Source organism: Hypomesus transpacificus, chromosome 10 (genome assembly GCF_021917145.1).
Source record: "Hypomesus transpacificus isolate Combined female chromosome 10, fHypTra1, whole genome shotgun sequence".
Lineage (NCBI taxonomy): Eukaryota > Metazoa > Chordata > Actinopteri > Osmeriformes > Osmeridae > Hypomesus > Hypomesus transpacificus.
The window spans coordinates 10,834,796-10,850,835 of record NC_061069.1 but is presented as its reverse complement, the minus strand read 5'-3'; positions in this window follow the sequence as shown (position 1 = coordinate 10,850,835).

Below are 16,040 nucleotides of genomic sequence, written 5' to 3'. Positions count from 1 at the left end.
AGGGGTGAGGACTGTGGAAAAAAACTGTTCTGAGAGGTTAGGCTAGTGAAGGAGAGACTGTTCTGAGGAGTGAGGACAGTGGTAGAGATGCTTTTTACAGTTTTTTCCCAGTGCCTGAGCTTGACTAGCCAACTGGCTGTGCCAGAAAAATGTTCAGCAGTTACTGTTTTACACTGAACAGAGATGGGAGAGCGAGAAGGGGGAGTTGGTGTGACCCCTTGGCCAGTGTGCTGGGCTCAAATGAAGCCAGCCAGAGAGATGCACAGCCTACACTTAGTCATGACTCAGAGGCCAAATTCTGTCTTTTCATGTCTATAGTGCTGGAGGTCGTCAGTAGCTTGCTGTGAAATGAATGGACCTTTTAAGTCAAAGTCACTTCAGGTTCATTGTCTTGATTTGTGCATTTCATCCAGAGTCTAGTGGTAGCTAGCTGTTGGTACTGTTGCTGGAAATGGGAATTTATTCACAGTCACTGACGGCCAAATTACCTGCGGCCCGGGGACAATTATGCGTCAAACATAAAAGGGCAAAGAAAGGACAATGGTGTTTACCCTCCGCAGAATGGTGTGAGCTTGCAAGTTTAAAGTAACACTCCCCAACCGTGACTAAAGCATCATTATAATGACTTCCAACTCACTTTTCTGTCCTCAATTTAATGAGCATGTGTGTATAATTTCCAACATTTTGTAATCTCTGAGGACAGTGGTCTCCAGAGCGTAATCCAGGTTGATGTGGTCTAGGAGGGATTTTTACCCGGCACCTCCCAGACAAGCCTGCGGATAATGAGCTTTCTGACACCCCCTTGGTCCCTAATGGCCATTTGTTATGGAAAGCACTTGAGCACAAATAAACAGTGTAGCCTACATGCACAGCCGCTTGCCAGATACCCAGCGTAAGCACCACTGCAGCACACGCTCAGAGGACGGCAGTGCATTGTTTGTTGTTCAGATTGTTGGCTACTTCCGAGCAATGTTTGTTTAAATGTGTGGACACGGTATTAGTGTTGTAACTATTTGAGCTGGCTGGTGTAGTCCTGAATGTATGCAGAGGAGACCTGCTATGACTGGAATGCCAGGCGTGTCTCGCTCCGCTCTGCAGTAACCATTCTTTGGTCATGGAACATACTTACGCTTGCTTGGCAGATTGAGATAGCTCCTTCCCTCCTCATCTGTCAGAAGGTTTCTGGGTTGAGATGATAGATCATCTGTCATGTTGTGTTTATGTCAGTTTCTCATGTCAATATGGTGACAGCTTGTGGAGCCAGACTGTTAAAAAGGGATCATCATGCCCCCACAGAGAAACATACACTAATGTATTCTGGGGACAAATATAAACAAATTGAATATTCAATATTGATGTTTACTAAAAAAAGAGCAAGACAGGAGAGGGTGCGTGATTGGGTGAGTTGTTGAAGGATTTGGGCCATGGAACTGCTTGGATACAGTATGGATGCAAGTCAACAAGCTGGAAGACACATGTTTATTGTTTTGTTGTCTATTCTGAATGTCACTTCTGAAGGGAGAAAAAATGTTAGTTATTCTATTCTGTCATAAAAACTGTATCTCTCAAAATGAACAGGAGTCTGAAGCGTAGAAGCTGTTGAACTGCAGCTGTAGATGTTATTTGTAACTCAGTGTAACACTGTGATGTTGATGTAAGTGCATAACAACATCTGGTAGCATCTGTACTAATGGTGTAATGTATATTCTGCATGACAACTATTTAGTCAAATAAATCCTTGGGGAATCCTTACACGACTAGCCACAAATATTACCGAACATGTTGTAATGGGAAATGGATCAATACAGGAATTACAATCTGCTTTACATTCATTCCAGTGTTTATTGCACATCCCACTTTCTTCAAGTGGGATTTAAAATGTTTATAGATTTGTCATTTTAATTGAAAGACTGGCGCTATGTTTCAAGTTTAATAGGAGGAATACTTTATCTTATTCTATCGCAATGCAAATCCTTACCTCTGCATCTAGCACAAAAGAGATACATCATTGTGAGGCTTTAATCAATCAGTTTATGGCTTTTAGTGTTGTGATAGATACTATCATTAATATTTCAGTATCAGGCGGATACTATTCTTTAGCACCTGTATCTGTTACCTGTCCTTACTCTGAAGATTGAAGGGGAAGGTTGTCTGTAGTTTTGGCAGCTTTATGCCAATACCGAAGGTGTCTTTGTCAAATTATCGAGTGAGAAATAAAGATCACCATATTTTCTGAGCCAACCAATATTTTCTAGTCATTTAGTCCCACTGTCGTACCTATGACGTTTTCAGTTCCATCATACCCAAGTACCGACAATAAATGTGAGGCATCTTATAAGACGCTCAGCACCAAACAGATATCGAGTGCACCCGACCGCAAAAACACCAAACGGGCCATTCTAGAATGAGGGTGTCTCTCCATTATCATCACCACTATTGTCATCTGACAACCCAGCAATGGTAAACCCCCATATTACAAGCAATAACACTTAGTGCACTGCCTATATTAGATTTATTAAAATCTGTCAAATGCAGAGCATCAGGGGATTGCGGCTATTTTGGCTTCACGTTTGTTGAATACAAATCAAGTCGGGTAAAGTTTACGTGCCAGGAGCTGTTAGGCAGCTGAGTAATGCCAGCAGGCCTCAGGCAGGCCCAGACACGCTGCAGTAACACACAGTAGACAGACAGGCATGAGACAGACAGACATGAGACAGACAGACAGACAGACAGGCAATGAGACAGACAGACAATGAGACAGACAGACAGACAGACAGACAGACAGGCAATGAGACAGACAGACAATGAAACAGACAGACAGGCAATGAGACAGACAGACAGACAGACAGGCAATGAGACAGACAGACAATGAGACAGACAGACAATGAGACAGACAGACAGACAGACAGACAGACAGACAGACAGACAGACAGACAGACAGACAATGAGACAGACAGACAGACAGACAGGCAATGAGACAGACAGACAATGAGACAGACAGACAGACAGGCACACAGATGGAGAGATAGACAAGCAGACAAGCAGACAAGCAGACAAGCAGACAGGCAGGCAGGCAGGCATGAAGACAAGCAGATTCACATCACTGGCTACTCTTTCAGAGGTCACCCTGAGCAGTTCTTATGAGATCAATGTGGCCTAGTTCTGTAGAACATCAAATATGCATTGAGACACAATCTATGTTGCTTGTATGTGGGACACAGATCATAAGGCTTTGAGGACATCATTTCAGTGAGAAACTGGAATTGAAAGATCATTTTGAAAGGCTAGGAGTAATAGGGAATCAAGGTAATGAACCTTGCTAATGATTATCTTTTCTATAGTGACTGTCGGCAGATCAGGTTAGTCTAGCAATGGAAGACATAAATCTCAGTATAAATGAAAATGCACATTAAGGAGCTGAATTCTTACCGTCACACCAACAAGCTGGTATCCAGCACAGACATTATTGAGAGAAAAATAATAGGAGCTCACCGCTCCAGTTTCCGCCATACAAAAGTTTTGTTTGGAGGAAATAGCGAAGCATGCTGATTCATAAAGAGAAGTCTAGAGTGGAGTCAGGCAGTGTGAAAGGGAGAGACATATTCTTGGCATGCCCCGCAAGGGTTCCGGTCATGCAAGGTTTCACTTTATGGCGAAGCATCCTTAGAAGACTTTCTCCACGGGACGCACAAATATCCATAATGCTGCTTCTTAAATCACGACTCCATGACCTGGAATAGCACCGTGCCAAGCATTACTTTTTGGGAGGTTGCAGACAGTAACGACATTGGAGGGAAATGCTGCATTCCTCTGTATATTCCTTCATCATCATCCAACAGCTTTTTTTTATTAGCTAGCTTGAAATGTGGATGGATACAAACCATAGTACATGAATCGTGTCCACGCTTATATTTCATCAATGACTATTTAGTAAGACTGGGTCAGTGCAGGTCGAGGACTGGCTTTCATCAGGAAGACCTCTGTTCCTACTGCATCACCTTGGAGGGCAACAGCAACTTAGAGAATGAACAAAAGAAACAGGCTTTGTCCCACCTCTGTCCCCCTCTGTTAAATGGTTTAGACTCTGTGAAATGACTGGGCAGCTCCTCACTAGCCATGCTATTGTGTGGTCCCAAAGCTAGCTGTGGCGGTTATTCTGACCATGGCGGATCAAAGGGAGAGAGAGAGAGAAAGAGAGTGTGTATGTGCGAGTGTGGTTGTAGGGTTCCCCGTGCCACGTCAGTAGATGGTACTGATGCCATTTTCAGTTGTAACGTTCTGGTCGTTTGATGTCATTTAATTGGTGACTGCGTGGGTGCTCAGCCGTGGAGACGCTGACAGAAAGCTTCCTAGGACATTGGTACTATGATATGGACAGAGACCAGCCTGGTCTGTGGGGGTAGCTGCCCATGATGGGTGCCACTGCAGTTTCAGAATACAGATGACTATTTCTCAGCGAGGAGAACAGTGGTGGTAGGACATGTCCAGGCTGTGATGGGCGAGGAAGTGGAGGGGGTGAAGTCATGGACCACTCACACTCACACACACACACACACACACTGGCACATGCAAGCTTAACTCACACACCCTCACAACGCCCACTGGCACATGCACGGTCAACAAACGCACACACACACACACACTCACACACATACAGTATATACACACCCACTGTTTCAACTGCCACATTATTCCATGGCAGAGTTCCGATAGACTGAGGTTTCCCCTCCAGAAGTGTGTTAAGCCTCAAAGCCTCTTTGAATTCAATCAGTCTTGTGGCCAGTGGCAGGTTCGTGGCGTTCTCACATTGATTCCTTTGTGGGGACCAGAGAGCCGAGAAGGTGCATTTTCAATCTCCACAGCGTTCCCTGCTGAGAAAGAAGCATAAATAATACATTGAATGCATTTCAATCACCTCAGTTCAGATCCCCACAGTGACACCCACGAGGATGGGCTCGGTTGACAGAGCCAAGGAGGGATATATTTGCATTAGGAATCATTAATACTTTTCTACCCAGCCATTGTACCAACCATCTGTGCCCATGGCTATATCAGGCCCTACAGTCTGCGCAAAGATTCGTCAGTTTAATACGGCACACGCGATTGTTCCTGATGAGTTGATGTGTATGAGTGAGCAGTTGATAATGCTGTTGTACTGTGACAGTGATTAACTGGGATTATTACTGGATCTTCTATGCCATATGCAGCCCATTCTGGCTTGTTCTCTGATGGATGGGCCCTCCGTCTAGAGAGATGAAGAACACAGGAGACATGCGCCACAGATGAGCAGGATGAAGAGTCCCATCTGCCTGCTAGACCCTCCATTCCCTTTGAGCTGAAATGGATGTGTGTTACGCCACACATTATTAGGCTTTTACGCTTGCCACATTGCTCTGATTTGTGCCATTTTCAACATACAGAATATTATCTTTATTTCCCTCATGGGTGCCATAGGAAGACTTGGTGAGGGAGAGATATAAGTGATAATGTAAGCTTGAGGTGTGATAGAGAGTCGAACAGTGAGCCCTGTGCCCTGGGGCAGTTGGTGAGATTCTGTTCACACCATAAATCAGGCTGTCTAAGCAGTTTGGCAGCTGGTAAGAGAGTGTTGTTGAGGCCATCACGCCTGATGTAAACTAACCTTGAGCTTCATTCCTCGCTCTCCTCCTCTTTCTCCTCCTTCTGCATATACGCCTCCCTTAACTCGTTCTGCGCTTGTCAATCATGCCGCTGAGAAACACTCTGAATATGGAATATCAATCCTACCCAGAAAGATACATTATGCCCTCAGAAATACATCACCGTCCATTGAGTGCAGTGAGTGGACGATACTGTATCCGATTTGAATAATTGATTCATCCCCGTCCTCTCATCCCCGTAAACGTAGCTTTGCCTGGTTGAGGAGACTGTCGCTGTGGGAGAACGCAAAGTATTGGCGGGCCTGATTTCCATGTCCCTACCTGCCCTGCACAAGGATTAGTCTGACCTCACGCATTGATTGGTGGACATTTTGCATAATTTTTCCGAGAGCCGTAATTACAAGACAGCCTAATCCCCCTATCTTATCCCTTCACCATTTTCCTTGTGAGGCTTGACCTCTATCAAAGATAAGGAGCACACCTTGCTTCCACTCTGGCTAATACTCCTGAGCTTCGCTGATAAAAGCAGCACTCCACATCCTTTGGTCTATCACTTGTTTTCCGTTCCATCACTTCTCTTCCGTATTGGCGTAAATCTGTTTTCTTCCCTTCCCAGAGTGACGGGTGTGAGTGAGCAGTCTGTGTGCTTCTAGAAGCATGTTTGATCTACTACGGGCTCTATCGACTTGCTGGTCCCAGGATTGTGTCGGCAGTACGGGGATTTTAGAACTAGCTAATGAACGTTGTAATTTAAATGTACAGTAGCAAGGACGAGGTCTGTTTATGAAGGCTGTCGCCGTAGGCAATGAATCACGACGCACGATACACTGGTAACCTTTTCATTGGAACCGGAATGAATTACATTCTGAGGAGCAGAGTCTTTTGGCCTGTTGCACGTTATGTAAAAATCTCAGCTTTCTGCAGATTGTCTTGTTCTCTCTCCAACAGTTTGTGTGTGTGTGTGTGTTTGCGTGTGTGGTGGGCCTGGTGGTGATGAGGTCTGGATGAGATCCAAGGAAGCTCATATGTTGACGTTGGGCTGGGCAGAAGTGGTCCCCACAGAATGGAGCCAGAAGAGAGGCCTTGTTATGAAAACATGGAATTGCTCCTGAACAAGACAAAACCAGAAGTCAATTTAGAGACTCTGGTCGCTTGGACAGACTTAGAGGACTTCCTGAAAAGCCCTTGCCAGATAATGATATATGATGAGACCGCGGCCTCCTGGTAAAGTATACCTGCATCAACCCCCATCTCAGAAACATGAATCCACATCTACACAGTTGTGAGGGTTCTTGTTCCAGCTTAATGGCGTTGAGGAGCTTGTTCAGGCTGTTGAATACCTACAGTATTTCCTCTTCACGGGTACTTTGAAAAATGTATGATGGACCAAATCACAGTGTTGTTGGAGGTCAATGGGTGAATGATGTATTACTAAAAGACTGTGAGTGGACGCGCTAAAAAATGTTCTCTCTCCCTCTTTCCTCCTCTATCTATCTTGACACTTTTTTCTGTTTACTTTTTCTCTCAAAAAAAAGTATTAAGGATAAAGAAGGAATCTCACCAACCCTAGACAGGGATGCTAGCAACAACAGACTAAATTCAATGTATTTTTCTCACAGCATGATGTTAGGTGTTGTCTCTAATTCAACCTTTTGCCTGCTTGTTTTATTCAAATACTTAACTTTAAGCCTACAATTTTTCACTTACATTTGAAATTACTATGATTAATTTTCAAAGGAAAAAGACGATTTGAAATGACTGATGTTTGGTTAGCAGGTGAGTGAGCAATTAACTTATTTTACAAGCCAGATAATTACCTTTTTTGCTTGAATAAATAATATACTGCCAGACCTTCAGAAGTTAATTTTTAAATGTAATCACAAAAGTGAGAGGATGATCATGTTCAAAGGAAATGTTGTATTCAGATTCAGGTGTGTGTGTCTGTGTGTTTATTCTGGTGCTTCAGAACGAAACAAATGTTGAGCAGAGGCATTAGGCATTCTTCATTAACCCTACAGATTTAGTCCTAAGATGATATCTTAAAATATTTGTATATAATTTATAAAAATAACAGAAGGTTTCACACAATTCAAGTTAAGGTGCCCTCCCTGGAGAGGGTGCCCCCGGACCCTGTATTCCACCTGACCCCTCACAGATACTACATCACATAACCACATTGAAGCTTTAGGTGGGTTTGTTGACTTCCACTCCAATACAATTCTTCTTCTCGCTAATAAGGTGGCGATAGCAATAACAAATTGTACTCTATTTGTCAAAGATACTCCAAGTTCTGGTACTCCAAAAATAGCAACTTCAACACTGGGTTTTATATCCAAACTAAAGGCCTCATTTAATGTTTTAAATAAGAATGTCCAATAGTCACTCAGCTTTTGACAAGCCCAAAACATATGAAAAAAAGTTTACCTTGTCACCTTTGCATCGATCACGTAAATCATCAACATTTGGGTACATTTGTGAAAGTCTACATTTTGTGTATTAGGAATGGTGGAGGTCTTCAAGTTGTAGTCCTAAGATGATTTTTGTTGTGTCCAAGTGGGGGCACGCATTTAAGAAATAAGAAGCCTTGAAGATACCCTTATTGTAACTTTATTATTTATTAGTTTCTTGTTACTGGCTACCCTGGCTCATCAAGAGCGCAAAGTGGAGTGAAGGTCGCGTCAATTAACAGAGGGTGAAAAGTGGGGAGCGCAGCCCCTTTATAGTTCCCCCATGACATAGAGGATCATGGGAGCTGTAGTAACAATGAATACACAACAATTTCTAATGAGGGCAGTGTCTGTATCCAGCTACAGGATCCAGTTTTGGTGACCAGGCTGACAGAGCTGCTTTTGTAAAGCTGTGTATTCTTTTTTCAATTGAGCAACAGCCTACATGGGGAATTTCTGTGAGAGCTAAGGAGTTAAGCCTTGTTCTGGATAGAGGAGGGATGGCTTTTTTGAGGATTACTTTGAAGAACTGGACGTTCACCCACATGGTTCGATACCAGGCTGGTAATTCTGTGTATGATGAGTGCTCTCTCCTTGGCAGCAGAGAAGGGAAAAAGCTTTCACAAGAACAAAGTAAATTAGGAGGCCTTCATCTTATCAGGGGGAAAAAACAGAATCCTTTTTTTTTTTTACTTCCAAAGTCTGTGGTATAAACCATCCTCATGGTTCGAAAACAAGAGAAAGAAAAAGGAGAATGAGAGGCAGAGAGAGAAAGAACAAGATAGAGAGATAGAAAAGGGTGGGATACAGAAAGATATATAGAAAGACAATGAAAAAGATATAAAGAAAGAAAGAATGAGAGAAAGAAAGAAAATAGATGCACGGTCCACATTGTTGCATATCAAAGAGACTGCCTCTGTTGTCGCTTCATTCCTTTGTGGTTCACAGGCAAGGCACCATGCCCATTGAAACCGAGGCTTTCTGATTTATTGGTTGCTTAATGCCTCTGGTTCAGAAAATAACAGATGAGAGAAGATATTTAGTGTATTTGAATGAGATCAGGGATGCTGCTTTGTAAACGCAAATACGCTTTGTCGACACTACTTGTTTTAGAGGGCACAGGGCTTTTTTCATGGCAACATGAGAGGGGTTCATCCATCCCTGATGTAGCCTCTATTGAGGTTCAGAGGCTGTTTGATATAGCCTCTATTGAGGTTCAGAGGCTGTTTGATAGAGCAGGGAAGTCGGAGGAGGAGGACTGCTTGTGGAAATTGGTCACGTGCTGTTTTCTGAGTAGTGAAACCCAAACACACATACAAGCACACCACACACACACACATTCCCAAACACGCCACACACACACACATTGGATAACTTCCTTGGAGGCTGATCTCTTCCCTTCCAGTCCCTTCAGTAATGGGGTTACTTAATTTTTCTCCCCAAATCCCGTTCGGTACAAAAATGTCTGAATCTTGGGGTGAGGCAGTGTGTGAGTTTCTTGGGTATAAACAACCTGGATTGACAGGTCTCTGCTTGAGACGTAAACACTCCTCCTGGCACCACCAGCCACTTTATTACTTACCTTCCCAGCTTTCAGGGCTGCCAGTGGCTTGCTCCCTTATGCACTTAGCAAAATACAGAGGAGAAATGGTGTCTAGCTTTACAGAAACAAGGCTTTCATCTGTTTTGTGAGCAACAGTCAAACCCATCAGCAAGAGCTTTCATCAGACGCATGTTTCAGCACCACCTGTTCCAGTAGCCACCGTCCATGGAACATTTCAATCCAAGAGAAGAAAAGTGTTGAAGGGCAGGGTAACAAAGGCTTCAGTCCTCAATTTCAAACATGATGGATCAGATTGAATGTTTATTGAAGTGGGTTCTCCTGCTCACAGCAAACAGCAAAGTACTTACAGGAAAAAAGGTAATTGGGCAGAGGGCATGCATCCATAGTAGTCACACACACACTCACACATACACACACTCACACACACATAGACACACGCACACACACATACTCAGACTCACACCACACACAGACACTTTTAATTTAATGCAGATCACCACTGGCTCATTTAATGCTTTTGTGAGAATCATACTGGACAGTCTAGTCTGATTTAAACCGTGTTTAGCCTCTGCCATTGATTTTCACTTAAGAGCTGTAAGGGAATCTGCCAGTACACGATGCTGCTATAAAATTGCTAGTCCAATTTGATACACATGCAGCGGGTAGAAATGACCTTCATTACCTAAAGACACAAAAGTCACATTACATCCAAATGATGTTAAACCTATGTGTGTGTGTGTGTATGTGTGTGTGTATGGAAAGAAGAGGATTGGACTGAAGCCTGGATAGCATACATTACCGCGTGCTCCATTTCTACAAAAGGTGATGTGTGGGACATCATTTATTGTGCACCTGCTACACTTGGTGTAAAACTGATATCATTAATAACAGTTCTGGTGACGCTCGCTCTCTCTTCACACCAAGCAAGCTTCGGAATTCATACCCACAAATGCGTGCCCCCCCCCCCCCCCCCACACACACACACACACACACACACACTCCAACACACGCCTATGAAGTGTAAATGAAATGTGCATAGAAGTATGTGGCAGGAGCGAGCCCCATTATTGACTGACTGGCGCTGATGCTGAGCTGAGTGCATCCTCAACAGATTTACCTTTTTCTGTACACCAACTGGAAGGAAGGCTAAAGGCTTGTCAAACAATAAACACATTTTCTACCAGATCAAAAAGAGAAAAAAAATCGACCTCTTTGTTGTTCCCATGTAATTTTTTTCTTAAAAGGATTTTTTGCAATTTTTATTCTAAGCAACTACCTGTGGAGTCCTTGGTGACACCCTGCATGTTGTGAAGAGGAGTCAGTATATTTCTGTTAGCTAAAGACACCGCACTGCACATTTCACTTTCAACAAAAACCTTTCTCCTCCGGGGTTTCCTTAATTGGTTAAAATCCAATATGGAAGTGAGATTAAATCTATTAGTAATACGAAAGGTAATTCTGTGTTCAAATTCGATAAATGCAACACAGCTCTAAAGCATTTTGAATGCAGCTGCATCTGGAGTGAGTCCCTGACATAAGAGGAACAGAGGTAATAACTTTGTATTCCTCCTAACAAGATAACAATCAGTGTGGATTTGAGAGCTGGCCTGACACAGAAGTCACATGGGGAGAACAAATGAGACTCGTGGGAAGTGGACAAAGCATGTCCAAAATAGCCAAACAATTAAGATGCTCTTGATGTAGTTTGTGAAGTGCACCGGCACCAAACACAAACTTTCCCACCTGTACATTTTGTGATAACCCATATTGCTAAAACCAAATGCCCTGTAATCTCGTAGCAACTCCTTTGTATCTACAATGTTGTTATACAAGTACTGATCGTTAGACAGTCGTTAGTGTAATTTGTATGTGAGGTCTAAATTTATCTCAAAATACGGTTTCTTGAATGTGTTTTAGACAGGTCTGACACAAAGAAGAATGTGGAGGCATTGAACCGGTCCTTTCTGTCTGTCTGGACTGTTCAGGTTGTCCACACTTACAGTATGTTTCCTTCACATGAAGACAGTTGCCAAGCTATGTTTAATGGAGACATCAGTACGTTATTTTTCGAGGTCTGAATCTGGTTTACAACACAGCACCTTACCGTGTACAGTTAATACAATTAGCTGTAGCTAACTCTGGCTCCAGATAGCTCATGAATGATTAAGCACAGCTGCAATAAGTTGATTCAATAAGAACATTTTGAATATATTTTACGGACTAGCTTTTACAGGATGTCTGCTGTTAAATTTTCCTCTCAGGGCACATCTGTTTACATTTACATTTACATTTATTCATTTAGCAGACGCTTTTGTCCAAAGCGACTTCCAAGAGAGAGCTTCACAAAGTGCATAGGTCACTGATAATAACAACAAGATAGCCCCACAGCATTGCGGGTAGTCAAAGACAAGAAGTACATATTGTGAACAACCAAAAAATAATGTTTCCGAAAATGTTTCCGATCCAACAGACAAGGAATGCTGTGTCTCTGAATTAATGTAGCAGAAAAAACAAATCGCTGTCTAATTTTATCAAGCCATTACATTAATTTGTTTATTCAAGTTAAAGATACCTGGAAGATATAGGAGCAACTGGATCACAGGCTAAGAAGTGTAGACTTTGTAATCGGCAGCAGGTGACTCTCTTGACCAGTTGACTATCGTTCTTTCAAAATATTTTCATGTGGGAAATCTTGCAAATAAAATTAAACTGAGCTTGTTTGTGTGTTGCCATTAGTTTAAACTCTGTGTGCAGAATTCATTGACAATTTGTTCCTAACACGTTGGGGGCAAGAGACAACTTTAACAACCAGACTAATTAAAAACTATCAAGTCAAGCAGGCCTCAGGGTGAGTTTTACCACTGAGCTTGTGACCATTGCGATCTAATTTAAAAAGAGGAGGCCACAAATGGGTCCTCAATATAAGTTAAAGAGCCAAGAAATGAGACACACTACAATATCATAACATTTAATACACCTTTATTCATACCCCTGTTATGTTATGGGTAATATTGTCAGATTCTCTCTAAAACCATTTCTACACTCATGAGATTCTCTGTTCCATGCTGTGGCAACAGTATTGTGCCAACTTTTGATATTTGGATGTGAAATGTCTCCCACTTTGTTCCAGTTTATACTGTTTTAAAAGACTGGGTCAAACAAGGTGAATGCAGATATTATACATGTATGTCCAGAATGAGGAGCAGATTTGTCAACAGGACCCTACAGTCAATGTACTGGATTTATGTTTTGATTACCATTACTGCTTGAGCCATGTTCTAATACAAGTTCATGCTAACCTCTCATGACTGAGGTGAGGGACCTCCCTTACATTTTTCACGCAAGAAAGTCCTTAAAAACAAACCAAGCCTGTGAAATGTCATGTACATCTTTCTGGAAAAATTATTATAAGAGTTTAGGATTCAGAAGGCCACCTATTCATGAGAACTGTTAAATACCCTAAATGTCTTCATGACTCATGCTGTATGTTGTTGCCCATTACGAGCAAGTCATTTATTTTTACACCGCGGTGGATGAGAAAAATGACCCGTCTTTGTTCAAAGGAAATTAATGGCAATTGATGCAGAAAGAAGGTGAGGGTGCTTTCTTCTCAGGGTCTTACATCAAACTTAATCATCTTCTCTGATGTCCTGTTGTGATAGTTCACTTGGCGAGGATGTTAGACATAAACGGTTGCAGAAAAACTGTACAAAGAGCTTGTTAGGACTGCGAATCAGTAAGGTGAGGAAATGAAATGAAGAATTGTGAAACTATAAAGGAAGATGTCATGAATACCTTCTAAGTACTAAATCGTATCAACAATGTGTCTGTATGATATGGTATATATTTGAAATGTGATATGTAAACATCGCGTTAAGGATCTTTGGCATGTAATATACTTTCTTTTGAACATTGGGTTTCTAATATCTCAGAAAATATCCTAATTATTTCTAGTCCTCAAAGTAAACTCTTATGGAAATTGTCCTTTCAATATCCCATTAAACTCATCTTTGTAATACTGTTTGTAATTCTGCTTGAGTTATTTTGTGGAAACACTCTGTCTGATTGATTTGCCTTCCTCTTTCTTTTGCTTCCTCGTGTTTTATTTGTTTGATCATCAAGAGGATGAAAATTGTTACAGTCCTGTTTTATGGGAACTGGAAATTGAAAAAACACCATCAAGACATGCAGATGCCCTTTTGCCTTCTCATCATGGTGTATGGAATTGGGTGTATTGCTATATGAAATGAAGCAAAGACATTTAGCAATTGTGCTTGGTAGGAAAGGACATGTGATAACACAACAATAGGGAATGTTAAATCTGCTCATCTTCTACACATCCTCCAACCCTTTTTGATCCATTGTCTCTGACTCCATGACGATTGATAACATTTTGGAATGAAGCAAAAGGTCAGGAGCTGGGGTAGATCACATCATACACAAACATGTGTTCAATTGTTATTATTTTGTGGGAAATGTGTCTTCTGTGTGTGCTATGTATGTGTTGCATGTGTGTTTTGTGTGTGCTTGCTATGTGTGTGTGTGTGTGTGTGCACTGTGTTTGTTTTTTTGTGTGCAAATGCTCACCCTGTGCTCTGAGGCAGTGTTCAAACAAATATAAGCTGGCAAACACTGAGGCGAGGTAGGGGTGGAGAGTCGGAGGGCTTCAACAGTTTTGGGTGACCTTTCGAGTGGCTGCTGCTCTGGGAAAAGAGGAACTATTGATCTGATGAGAAGTGCAAAGGCATTGGTGTCTGTCTCTACCTCACAGATGACTTGTGAACCTAAAATCACAAGATCGTAGTTTCATGGATTGCTGTTTTGTGCTTGTGTGTGTTTATGCGTGTGTTGGTGTGTGTTTGTGTGTGTTTTTGTGTGGCGTGTGTGCTGTGTGTTTGAGTGCTTGTATGGGTGGATGACTGTGTGGAGGTGGATATGGGGGTGAGCTACTGTTATGTCTGTCATGGCTTCCTCTGGTATTTTCAGATAAAAATCTAACCGTGAAGAAATGTTGGAATGTTGCAAGCAGCTGGAAAAGCAAGGTGAATTGTACACAGGTAAAATAACTAAGCTCATTATTATATTTTATATTAATGTTTAATATTAGATCATTTCTCTGAGGACTTTGGTAAAACTACAATTCCTAGCGTTACCGTCAGCATTGGAAGTGTAAATTGTAATTATCACCTTGGTGCACTAAAATACCTACTCGTCTGGAACACCACTTAAAGGTATAGCATTCCAGCAGACAAATGTTTGAAAATGCACTACAAAGAGGGTTGTCTCTAGAAATACTCCTCTATCAAACCTTCTTGTGATTTTATAAGACCCCTTACATCTATGCTCTCAAAAACACAATGAGTAACGGACACCTATGCAATATAACTATCCCTCTTGGAAGCTGTTACCACTTACACAATGGCAACTGCAACACAATGTATACCATGCAATAGGCAACGTTTATTACAATGAACAATCATATTTGTATCCATAGTAAACATTCTTATTTCGGACAAACATGCTTAGATAGGCATATGAACAGAGTATGTTGAGCAATGGTAGACGCGTAGGCACTTTCCTACCATTTGAACTGCTTTCTACAGCACACAGTGAATTCTCCCATGGCCCTTCAAAGCTGATCATGTCACTCCGGAAAGCACTCGAGAACTTCTTCTACATTCTATTTCCTCATCTATCAAGAGGTCCGTGAAAAAGTCATGGTCTACACGGCCTTCTCGTGTCAGCGGCATCAGTTTTGCCTAATCAACTTCACGTTGCTCAGATAATCAGCCTCCCACAGAGATGAGCTCCCAATCACTTACTCCCTGGTGATGTGCTTTCATTCACACAGGGCTTCCTGCTCCTCAGTCTTTTTTTCCTCTCATCCGTTGAATCTAGTTACTCTCCAACTGGATCTCACGAGTGTCTCCTCCCCTACTTCCTTCCATCCTTTATCCCGGTCCCTTTCTCCAAATTCTCTGGGAAGGAAGACCCTCATGTTTTTGTCCCCGTGCATGTGTTCAACATATGTTTAAAGTCGTGGGCAAAGGAGTGAGGAGACGAAAAATGAAGAAAACCATTTTTGAGACCACCGTTGATGTTTTCGCTATCTTGTGCTCCTGAACAATCGGAGGATTATCTCCACCAGTCTCAGGTGTACAACCTACAGTATGTTGTCAACAATATTACACCTTGTCCAAGCATCTGATGTTTATTTTGTTGCTGTTTCGTTTTTTCTCTCTCCATGTGCTAGCACCTTGAAAAACCTCCACACAGCACCTTGTTATTTGTCTTGTCAATCTTTGCCAACTGTAAAAACTGCTTGCTGGCATGACCGAGGAACTATGAATACCATCCAGCATGTGGAAGCCAAAAGTCCCACATTTTGGG